The 12,535-nt window shown below is 41.0% G+C and overlaps 1 long non-coding RNA gene across 1 annotated transcript in view; it reads right to left on the reverse strand.

Annotated features, from left to right (window-relative positions):
* LOC106017547 (uncharacterized) overlaps positions 1 to 10,181 on the reverse strand; it is a 122,521-nt gene extending 112,340 nt beyond the window's left edge. Inside the window, exon 1 of the long non-coding RNA XR_011809057.1 lies at positions 9,947 to 10,181. This is a non-coding gene — a long non-coding RNA (uncharacterized lncRNA). The remainder of the gene's footprint in view (positions 1 to 9,946) is intronic.
* Between the last annotated feature and the right edge of the window lie 2,354 nt (positions 10,182 to 12,535).

Here is a 12,535-nt window from a genome sequence, read left to right on the forward strand (position 1 = left end):
CCATGTGTTGCCTTTACAACAATTCCAATGCAAGTCTTTCAAAACTTTTTATTGGTCCCCAGATTCTGGAGTCCTGGGATTACAAAGGTCTCCCTGCTTTCATTTTGTAAAATGCATATTTTTAAACTTTTTTTTTTTTTGAGAAAAAAAAATGAAAAAGAGAAAGCTAATTGCTAAAAAATTAAGAGACTAAGAAAAAATGTAATGTTACTGTTGAAATTTCCTTTTCATAAATGAGTCACATCACTAAGAGAAGTAGGGGATCAGCTCTTGAATTTCCATTATTTGAAGTAAAGATGTTTACTGCACTAACTTTTGCAGATATGAGGAGAAACACATTTTCATATCTCGCTTTACAGCAGATTAACTTACTACTTCTCCCTTGTCTGCTGTGCTTTGCTGATTTTTAAGAGCACCTCCTTCACAAAATAAAAATTTTCCTCTTTTATATGACAGTATCCAGAGGCTGGACATAAAATAGACACTCTACAGAGCACAGCATGTGCATGCATATTTCAGTGCATAGAAATTTGCACTTTTAATTTCATTCAGTGCAAATGACAATTAAAAGCAATAGCCTTTCAACTTCTGCAAGAAGTTGAAGAATTGTTCACATCATTGCATTTTACAGGGTATTTAGAAATACAAAATTTTACTGCCTGTATAGGGGAACAATTTTCAGTGATTCAAGCTTCTAGTGAAACCAGCTGATGTCCATCTTGCTTTATTCTTTGATCATAAATGTTTCCAATATTTTTATGTTATTTTACTTTCTTGGTAAATTGCGTGCATCATCAGATATAAAAAAGTATGCTAGTTACTATTATTTTCCTAATGGTTTTTCCTTTCCAGTACAGCATTGTATTGTAGTTATCACATTGAGAATTTGCCAAAGTTATCTGACAGACCTGCTCTGGAGCTTCAACAGTTCTGACATTCCCACAAAAGTTAAAAGAAAAAAAAAAAAATCCATTATTTTTTGGTTCCCGGGAGTCCCAGAATCCAGCCTAGTCAGCCAGAAAGAGTTGTTTCTTTCTAAGGCCAAAGCAAGTCTTTTAAGCATATCAAGTTTATGAAAACACAGCCGAATCCAGTAAAGCAGTCTTTAGGGGGGAACTCAAAGAATAAAATTTAAAGAGTTCGTTGTGTTCTGTTGAATGGTATGATAAAACTAACAACCAACAGTGCTGTCCGGTCATCAGGAGACTGAGATTGAAAGTCAGGGCCCCAAATGTTAATTGGACATGTCACGTAAATTGCTATGATTCAGTTTATGTTATCTTACACAGCTGCTTGGCTTTCATTAGATTCCTGTCAAGCACTCTGAGCCTCTTTGCTGATAAATGTTATAAAGGAATAGTATGTGAATATCGAACACGGGCACTATTAGTTCCTGCAGAAACATTCTTCTGTTACCTACTCTTATTTCTGGCTGCTTAGCCCCACTTGTTAAAACAAAGAAAGGGAAAAAGTAGGATGAAAATATATACACATTTTCATTTGAATATTTCTGCTTTGTCAGAGATAAATGCTGACTAGGCTTCCAACTTTTGCAAAAAGAGATGCCACTGTTGCATTTTAAAGAGCACTTAGAAATGCAAAGCTACTACTATTATAAGGGAACAATTTTTAGTGACTTAGGTTGACCGTGAGGGTTTCAATGCATATTCTGGGTTAAATGGCCAGCATGGAAACTATACAAGGAAATTACATACTATTGCGATATATAACTCACTGTATTTACATATATAAAAATTATATATATACACATATATACTTATACGGAAATCAGATACCACCACCTTTCCCAGATAAGGCTTTTCCCTCCCACCAGCAGCTGATATTACTTTTATTATTGTAGCTTTTATATACTAGGGGGTGCACAGCTCTGCAATGTACTGAGAAGTTTGTGGCAAATATTGCACAAGTCTTACTAGCAGGATTTAGTTTGGGTATCAATCAGCACTTGCCCCTGGGGTCAAAAACCTAAAGAAGGAATGAAGTGAAAACAATGAGGGCACACTTGAAACATGAGTTTTAAACAGAGTAAAGTGACTACATAAGGTCAGAGTCACCAGTATATTGACACTTAGCCCATCCAATATCACAACACAAGGAGACAAACACACAATTTTTTCGTTATGCTCTACCCTCCAGCTGGGGTGGCAGCCAGCTATCAGGGACCAATCTGCTAAGCTGCCATGCCAGAACAATGCTCAGCTGAAAGCTCAAACCCAAAAACTGCTTTGTACAAATACATAATTGGGCCAATGTTGGGTGTCTTCAGGGGATGTCCCATGACCAGACTCAGCCTGCTGCTTCCCTTCAAATCAAAGCTGATGTCAACTGCACGTACAAAATAGCTACTCATATTTCTCTCCCCATACAACATAGCCATCCTAAAAAGCCTCCTCCCCCATCACACAAACATGGAAGGACCACGTGCAAGCCCCCTGTAATTTTCTGGCTAAGAATCACACAGAATCACAGAGATACACAACAACACTTCACAGCCATTTCGGCACTTGCACGGATCCATCTCTATAGGATCCTTGATACCAGACTCAGGAAGGGCCAGGAGACCACAGATGACCTCCATTTTGGAGTCTCTTGTCGCAGAAAATAATCTAGTACCACCAAACAGCTATACAATTACATCAACAGCTCAAAGACTTTATTATAAACTTTAAAAAATGTGTTTTAAAAATACACCTGGTACAACAAGGTTTAGATGAGAGAGAGAAGTCTTTTTCAGTCCTCACTGCCAAACACACACCAGCCATGGCTGTGACCACCACCAAGGTCTGGTAGCTGCCACTGAGGAGGTACCAACCTAGGTGCTATTAAAAAACCTTGCCAAAATTCTGGTTCTTGGACTTTTGGTGGGGCAAGTGTAGGGGAGAAAAATAGATGTCTACACATACTTTATTGCATCTATCCCTCTCCCACTGCATTTATCCTAAGCAGCTCCCATTCCCTGCTCAGTCTGCCACAGGAAGGCTTCATGCAGCTTGCCACTTGGGGAGGTCTGATAGGAAGGACAATAAAAGACACATGTCCTTATATTTAAAGGTCATCTCATGGGAGATGACCCACAGCAGTGGCCTAGGCTGCACACACACAGCCGAGGGTGAGGGTGGACAGAGCAAGGTGCCCCCTTGTCTCCAGGGCCATCAACTCCCTGGGTGAGAGGGCAGGAAGGAGGCAAATCCTTGTCCTGCCCAGACCTTGGCCAGGGAAGCAGCCTCTGCTGACCAGCAGCTTTGCCAGCCATCCAAGACCAACCCCCAGCGCCTCCACCTTGGGGCTCTGCACAGCCCCTGCTGTGCCACCAGAAAGTGGCCACTCACCAGCACGGCTGCTGAGGGGCCACAGCAACCATCACAGCCATAGCTGAGGGCACAGCCGCCGCCATGGCCATGGTGTGGGTGCTGGTATTTTGTGGATGTTCTTCCACTTCAAGAAGTTGGAAAGAAGTATGCTAATACAGTATGATGAAATACTGGCAAATGGTCTGCCATCTTTGAAATAAATAAATAAAACTAATTTTAAGTCCCACTATCCTTCCTCTTAAGTGCACCACAGCTCACTACTAAGTGTTACTGTGAGCAATGTTGGGAAAAGTGAGATATGAAGCATCCTAAGTATATCTCCAGTTTTATTACAGAGTGACAGCAGAAATCAGATTTGATTATCAAGATATGAATACTTTTTCAGACTCTCAGCTACTTGTTAACTGGTAAACAAATAAATAATGCAGTGTAAATTGCAATTCATTTCTAGTCTGAGCTATGTGATGTAACCGTTGAAGTTTAATTCACCTATAATGAGATCAGAGTTTGCAGATACATGGTCCACAACATTTATAAAGGTGCATTAGCATACATATGAACTCCACCAACAAGTCCCAGTTTCACAGTATCTGCTGATTAAGACTAGAATGTCAGAGCCTTTACTTGACTCTACAAAAAGTATAACAAAGACTTTTTTTGCTCCCCTCCAATCTGCTTTATTCCCTCAATGTGATCCTCATGCCCTTCAAAGGTAAGAGAGAGGAGTCACTTGCCTCTTCTGTAAGAAAACTTACAGAAAGAGCAGGATCTGAGGAAGCAGAGTAGTAGCAAGGCATCTAGATATGCTTGAAGTTTCTTCTAGGTTCAGCTACATCCTTTGGCACTTAAGTAGTTCTGAAATTTTACTTTTCTCATCTCCATGTGAATGGTGAGTTGGATTCCCAGGCTCTTCCTCTGACTAGTGGAAAGTGCCATTTACTTATATAAGGCAGACTGCAAATATTTAGCATATCCCACAGTACTCAGAGCATCATGCAAATACACATTTCCCATAGTGGTAAGATGTACATGGAGGAAAAAAAAAAGAAAAAAAAAAAAAAAAGGCATAGAGTGGCATCTCAATATTTGAAGTTATATTAACAACAACAGACAATTTGTCCAGGAAAAGCAAACATTTTTATAAATGGAAAAATTTTATATCCCCTGCTAATTCTGTTGCAGTGATTTTGGCCATGTGGTAAGAAAGAGAATTAACAGCCACAGTAGGCCTGGAGGTGGCGGTCAAGTCTCCATCCATGGGGATAATCCTAACTGAGCCGTACGTGGCCCTGAGCAACCTGGTGTCACTCCCTGCATTTGGCACTGGAGGTCAGACCAGGTAACTGTCCAGGTCCCTTTTGACTGAAGTTATGGAATAAACGTAGGTCCACGCAGCACATCCTCATCCCCGTCGGTCTGTCACCCTGAAGAGATTAACTAGCAGTACCCATCTTACATTACAGCAACTGAAATAGTGTAACCATCACCCTCTGCACAGCAGCAGGTTTCAGAGCAGCTTCAGGGAGAGGGATGGGGGAACTTGAAGACCCCTGGCCTGTGCATCCAAGCGCAGCAGCTGCCAGGACAGAAGGGGTGGTGAGGGTTAAAATGAGGAAACCCATCTGGCTGTTGTTCACCGTGAAGTTATAATATTTGTTTTGAATGTCTTTCAGGAAAATGATTTATTATCAACAGAAGAACAATGGAAATAACGTGATTTAGTTACCACTTGCAAATGCTCTATTAGATGAATTGCACATTTATAGCAACACCAGAAGCCTTTGTGTTCACAGAATTATAGTTAATAAAGAATTTTATTTTGGAAAAGAATTTACGGGAACTACTCATTCTGTCAGTTTAACCAGTTCCTCAGCAGAATGATACAGAACAGCTTTATAGCCGTCGCAGCGCAACGTTTCCCTGTAGGTACAACAAACGTACCGCTTCATCCCCTTGCAGGTCCCATATCAAGAAACGCTGCCTTAACCACCGTCTTAATGCCTGCTCGGGGGGGTGAAGGAGCAGGGGGAGCACATTATATCCCCTTCCCCTGATTCCTTCCCTTTAGGACACACGTCCCTCCGGCTCGGGAGCGGTGCGGAGCTCGCAGGGCTGTGCCCGGCGCCGTGCCCGTCAGGGGGCACCCCAAGAGCGGCCGAGGGAGGGATGCAGAGAAGGAGGGAGGGAGGACCGGGTGCAGGGCACGGACGAGCTGCTTCGGGATGCTTAACGTGAGCAGCCCTTGGGCAAAGATGTGGTGCTTCTGTTTTGTGAGCTACAGAGACGTGCTGTGCGCGTGTGGCTTAAAAATAAAGAAATAAATGAGTAAGAGCCACCACACACAAGCGCTGTGTACGCATAGATCTAGAAGCCAGGAGGTGCTGTTGAGTCCTGGAAAGGAGGCCTAGAAAGCCCCAGGTCAGAGGAAAACTAACGTCCAGGTGGATTTGAGTCAAGCTCAGATGGAGATCAGTATCCTCGCTATAGGGATGCAAGGCTCAGGGATGCAGCCTCACTCAGCTTTAGTTATGAAAGAGGTTGATTTGTAGCTCTAAGGCAGTCCCCTCCTTCTTTATGGCTTCAGGGAAACTCTCATTAACCCTAGAAGGAAGATAAATACCAGTTACAATTCTCACTTTACAGGGAAGGAAGCTGAAACACAGGGGTTTAAGCCCTCTTCTGAGTTTGCATTTAGCTTGGGCTGGAACATTTCAGATCTGAAATTATAAAATGTCATCTTAAACTTCATAGGAACTATGTTGTTGTTTTGTTGTTTGTTTTTTTTGGTTGGTTGGTTGTTGTTTTTTTTTGTTTTGTTTTGTTTTCTGGCTATATTCATATTCTGAGTTAACAGGAAAAAAAAAAAAGACAAGAGACAGCTCTTGCCCATTAAATTAATGGGTGGACATAAAATCAATCTATATTTCCTTTTCAGCATAACTGCTTCAGTTACAGAGACCAACTGTTCTCATCTAGCTTGTTACCTTACCTCTTCATGCATAAGAACACATTTCCTACACTATCCCTCATACAAAGCCTTTCAAAACAATTTAAACTTTTTAAAATTATGATTACTTTTTAAATAGTAGCATGCATATTTTCTTTTCCGTTTGCAACATCAGAAGATGCATGCAAAGTACCATGGCCACAAATCAATGCATAGGGAGATAGTTCTTGTTCTCGTTGCAACCTTGGTTGTGGCCCAGATTTTACTTGTTCAGTGGAAGCAAAGACACTGTCAATTGTACAATGCAATTAGCTTGTCAGAAAGACAGCTGTTTTGCAGCTGCATTGCTTTATGGCATCTATTTTTTCCTCAGTTTGGAGGCATGACTTACTCTTAAGGGTCTGCATCTAGCAAAACAACTGAGCCTCTATGGGAAGCAGTAAGCCATGATTCCCAGTCAGGTGGAGAATAGCTTCTATACAGTTGTCAAAAACAACTTGTATTTTACTGTCTGTATGTGCATACTGATGCTATGGTCAGTCTTCAGGAGGTTACAGCTTTTAAAGAAAAAGCTTTCAGTTTTCAAACAGCTGTCTAATAATGGACCAGGTAGAAAAACAAAGTCACTACCCTTATCTAGCTGATAGTAATGCCACAGAAGTTTTACCGTGAGAATCTGAGGCCCCTAGTCACCAAGTTATTCATACACATAACATAAATTAGAAAGTTAGTCTCGTGGTTGAGGTGCTAAAACTGGGGCTTATGATGCTTCAGCTCACTTCCTTTCCCTGCCACAATTTCTATGCAAACCTGAGAAAGCCAGAGTGACATGATTTCCACCCCGAGCTCCCTAATCAATAGCTGGAACAAGTTAGACACCTCAGAAAGGGCCAATCCTTGGAAAGCAATGTGGGTTTTAAGTAAGCATTAAAAGAATAAAACTACTGCATAAATGGGGAATGCACAGATATTTGAGACAGGCAGAATTTTAAGCACGCAAGCAGTTTCTCAGCATTTCCCCCTTCATAAACTGATGAGCACCCTAAGCCATCTGTAGGTTGATATTTCTTTTTTCCTGTTAAGAGCTTCAGTTGCAGTGACATCGATAACTGTCTCAATCAGTTCTTGATGCCCTGGCAATTGCTTCTCAGACGCTGCAGGATTTTTAAGATTGGGAGGTTCAAACCCACATACTTCTGACAGGTCTGTTAAACACAGAAGAATGAAGCCTTGATACAATTTACAGAAACAGCTTGAGGAAGGGATATAAAAACAGCCTGGTATATGACAGTTTTACGGTTAGTGGAGTTTCACAGTGGCATAAAATTCTAGCAGAGAAGTTGTGAAACAGACTCTTCAGCTGCACTTCACAAAGTTAGGAACAGGGGTGAAATGTTACTCATTTTAGGTTCATGTCACTAACTCTGCCTTTACAGGGGCACACACACTCCTAACCCTGAGCACATACAGTACAAGCACGTGCAATATGACTTCACTTTGATGTGCTCTTTAGTTTCTCTTCTAGACCAGCTTTGCTGTGTCATTCAACCATTTTATGTTCATGCTAGCATCTCAGACAAATGAGTTTAGAGCTTCTCATCTGCTTCTTTCCTTCCTTTTGCCTTATTGATTTTAGCAGGCATCTAGAATAAGGAGCAGAATACCAAAGTGACTGCAGTCACGCAGACAGTCCATGTCATGGTCTTCCATGAGACTGGCACCACGTCAGTGCCACAACACGACTGCAGTCTAGATGTGCATGCAGTGATGAGCAGCCAGGAAGGTCTCTGGCTGCCAGTGGGAGTCTAAGCAGGATACACCAGCATCCTACAAAAACATCAGCAGCCTGTGCTTGCCTGTCCTATTACTTGCCTAACTTACTCTTCAGCAACTGAAGCTTCATTCCCAACCACTACCTCACAGGAGCAGTCAGAACTAAAAAGTGACATAACTCTTACAGGAGAAAATAAAAATAAAAAACTATACTTTTAAGTGCAGTTAATCTAATTTAGGAATGCTCCAGAACAACCACAAGTGTTGCAAAGCTTCAGTAAGACTTGTGATGGTTTTTGTGTTTTTGCAGTGAGTTTTAAAATAAACAAAGCTGAACATCTGCAACAGAAACACATTGGGACTTGAGATTTAAGTGTGACAGCAGTGAGGCCTCCTTCAGTAAAAGAGGAAGTGAAGCAGAGCCTCTTGCAGTAAAAAATAGTGGCACCAGAAGCTGAAGTTAATTTTGGACTGAATTTTGGCAGTTCTGCTTCACGCTATGTTGTGAAACTAATATATTCTCACGTCTACTACCTTACCCATCTATCTATGAATTTATTTTGTAAGAGAATGCTGCTGATCATGTCTCTGCCAGTAGACAGTTCATTGAATTTACACCACTTAAGTTACCCAAAGAGTGTTTTTCACCTAAGCAACTTGCAGGCTAATGTGTTCAGTTATAGCTGCCCTCATGTTTTATATCTGGATATTTGTGTGTCATTTTTGAACACACCATCGATCTCATTACATTAGTTTGCTTTCTCTAAAAGCATGTTAGTCAGCAGTGTTAAAATTATGGATTTTTACCAGTGCTGTTACTGTTAAAGTCTTATCTACTGTATTTTGAAGAATAGAACAAACATTAAGATACAAAGTCAAGGTAGGTGCAAAAAGAAATAGTACGCACTGTTACATGAAAATATAGTTACTGATAATGAAACCATCTGACTTAGGAGGGGAAGCTGGAAAGGTGGTCACATTTAGTATTTAAACAACTTGGTTAATGCAGACAGGAAATTGTCCATTTGACATTAAAATAAACAACAATAACAAAAATCTACTGCCTCGCTAAGTACAGGCAGGTCTAGATTTCTGCAGCACAGTTCCTCCAGGTGGCAGTTATTATGCTTACGTTCATGTGCATATCATTTTTGTTTGATTTGGTGGGAAACATTTAAATTAGTTAAAATTTGAAAAACAACCACATGCTTGCTAAAGAGAAAACAGCCCTCGACTTTTGCTTGCTTATGAGCTTCTCTTACTTGCCATCCAGCTTTTGGCCACTCAGTTTATGCTTATATAGTTCACACACGGGTTATGCACAGCATAACCAAACATTTTCCTGTGTTTGTAACAACATGCTTGCATCTTTAGGAGCAAAAAAGAAGGGAAATTGGACAAAAAGACATAAAACATGTTATTTTTGATTGGGAGTGTTGTTGGTGGTAAAATAAGACTCCTTTTCTCTGAGCAAAAAAAGTGCTTTCATTTTGATTTGCTGCCCAAGGACATCAACAAAACGAGCAGCCAGCCTTCCATTCCACATCAAGGCTTGAAAGGCAACAACAGCTAGCAAACCTTTCTGACAAATTCTTTGAGTTACGGATGGGTGCTTGGTCCCTGCTCCAGATACCCATGCTGTTCACAGACATAGAGCTCAGACAGAATTGCACAGTCTTGGTAGTAGTAGAAATAAAGCAAGGGATTGCAGTGATTGACTCCCTCCCTCCCCTTCAAAGTGCTTTGAAAACATGAAAAAAATAAAAGTTTGGTTTCTTTTTAAAGGAAAAAGGAAATGAAGGCCAAGGGGAGCATAAAAACAGCCCTAAAAGGAAAGGGCATTCATTAGCTTGCTCAAAAAGAACAAAAAAAATAAAAAGCAGCAACTACTTACTAGATGCAAGAGAAACAGCAACAGCCTGTAGCTTCCAAAAGAGCCTTATCCAGGCTTATCGAGAATGTAAAATGTCTCCTGATGAAAAAAGGCATGCTGGGGAAGGCTCCTATTTCAAAGAGGCAAGAGCAAAAAGTTGCAGCAAAGCAACCAAGGCTCAGCTGTGGATAATTTTGGCAAGAGGGAAGAGATTGCCCCTCACCAGATGGCTAGGTATAAAGTAACATGGGTGTAATCCTAGCACAAAGCAGGGGGAGGGAAATAAGCAAGAGCTTTTGCTAGTAAGACTTGGCCTGGAATAAAATGTTTGTGGACCACTCTGACAACTGTGCCCCCCCCCCCTTTTTTTTTCCTTCTAAAGGATAGGTGACATTTTGGGGTTAACTTCCCTAAGATGGGGAAACAAGTTAAATCATCATTCCTCTATTATTTTTCAGAATTTCATCATTGTTGTTTGAGATTTTTGAAAATAACTATGGAGCCTGCAGTCTGCTAATTCACATTGTAAAAACACGATTTTCAATAATTTGCATCTGTGCTGAGATAACACTTTCATTTCCCCAATTTCCCCATTTCGCTCACAAATTTTGCGTTCCTATAATACGCTGAGGTGGAGGCAATTATGTGCTTGCAGCTGTATTATGTGCTCTGGGACATGGGGTGGCAACCACAAATGCTACTCAGAGAATTACAATCCTTGGAAAACCGTTCCTACCCTATCCTAGCTTCTCCTATCCATTTTGCTCAGCATAAGGGCAGGAGTCTAACATATCAAATGGGGAAGGAAGGAAAAGGCTTATTAGTGTTCTGACTCCGTCTTTTCCCAAAGGAAAATTTTGACTATCAGGTACTCAGCTGATTCTTATAATGCAATTTGCATGCTGCTGGAAGCTGTCCATTGATTAAAATTAAATAAATGTGATATATGCGAACAAAATTGTTCTCCCCTGGCATAACAGAAATCTTAAAATATCTGAGGTAGAAAGGCAGATTTGTCATGGTCTCAGAACAGTTTCAAACACAAAAAAAGACATACTTCTGGTCCTGTAGGTGATTGCCCATTTTACTGATTATACATCTTCTATCGTGTGGCGATCATGTCGTGAGAGCTTACTTGGAACACAGATCCAAAAAGAAGCAGCGTACTTCTGACAGCATTGATTTCTATGCCTAAGCAACGAGGCTAAACTTGAAAACAAGGTTGTGTGATTTGCTTGATATGGAAGTCTCTGGCAATTTCGAGTGTGCTATCAAGTATAAGCATATTAATTTAAACCTAAGGAAAACCCAAGCATCTGATTTATTACTTCTCTCATGCATATGTTTTTGAGTATTTGAATATGTCTACATCAAAAGAAACTAGATTTTTAGAAAGCCAGTTAGCTTGTGTTGCCAAGTTAACGAGTTCTGGTGAGGTCAGTCTGTCACAATAAATCTAATTATTACACAGTTATTTTCTTTATGCATGCAGTTTTCCCCATGTGCTATAGGATGGGAAGGACAGTAGGGTAGTGCTCTTCTGCTGAGTTTGCTTGTGATACGCGTCCTTCCTTGCTCAGGGTGGGGGTATGTTGCGAGGGAGGCAGAGTACAGATGGACATTTTGCAGTTGGTGCTTGTGTGACCTGTTTAATCTGCATAATTAGAAAATGGGAAAGTTGTCTATGACGCTGATGCTGACTTCACTTCTAGGTCTTTTTGAGCTCATTTAAAGTACGGTAATGAGAAAAACATTTTACCTTTGGGCAGCAATCTGATTTGTCAGGAAATTCCTCTTGCTATGATGGGTGGATGAGGAAAATTTGGAATAATATGATCCAGATGTTAAAGCTTCCATTTAGCAGCAATGCATATGTATTATTTTATGGAATTGTCCAGATGGTGACCTTCAAGTATTAACAATAAATCAATACTTGGGGTTTTCATCTGTAGGACTAGATCCACATCTTTGTCCTCATCTACATGACAAAATATTGCTGCATTTCAAGTGAAGGATAACAGTATTAAAATTAACAACATGACGAAGATAAAATTCAATAAGAAATTTTGAAACAGTTACGAATTGCAAATAATACATACCAAGTGATCTGCTTCTAGCGTCACCTGAGGTTGTGACACCATCTTTACAGTAACGAGGGCTCCTTTTTGGAGGTGACGCTGTAATAATGCTCTGTTATAGATTTGTATTAGAAAGTAGCAGATTTACAGAAGATGCATGTCCATTCTGTTTTGGCTCTGCCACTGAAATTCAGGCTCCACTGCCAGCCCGCAGGGAAAAGAACCCAAACCACAGTATGAAAGCACACCAGAGATGGATTGTGCTGGACAGTGGCAAGGCAGGTGGGCAACAGGGAGCCTTTGGTGGCCTTGGTGCAGGCCAGGAGAGCTCAGGTCAGCTGTAGGGACTGGTGGCCAGTGGCAGGCCAGGAGGGCTGCGTGACACATAAAGAGTTCAGACATTTTTCTGGACACAAGCAGCGGAATATGGTCCTGTAACACCAGTGCTGCAGGGTCAAGAAGTGGGGGCCAGTGATGCTATGCAGTCATCTTCTGCAGGTGTTTCTGTTCATTTATTTAAGCTTACATTGCG

This window comes from Anas platyrhynchos, chromosome 4 (assembly GCF_047663525.1).
Source record: "Anas platyrhynchos isolate ZD024472 breed Pekin duck chromosome 4, IASCAAS_PekinDuck_T2T, whole genome shotgun sequence".
Taxonomy (NCBI): domain Eukaryota; kingdom Metazoa; phylum Chordata; class Aves; order Anseriformes; family Anatidae; genus Anas; species Anas platyrhynchos.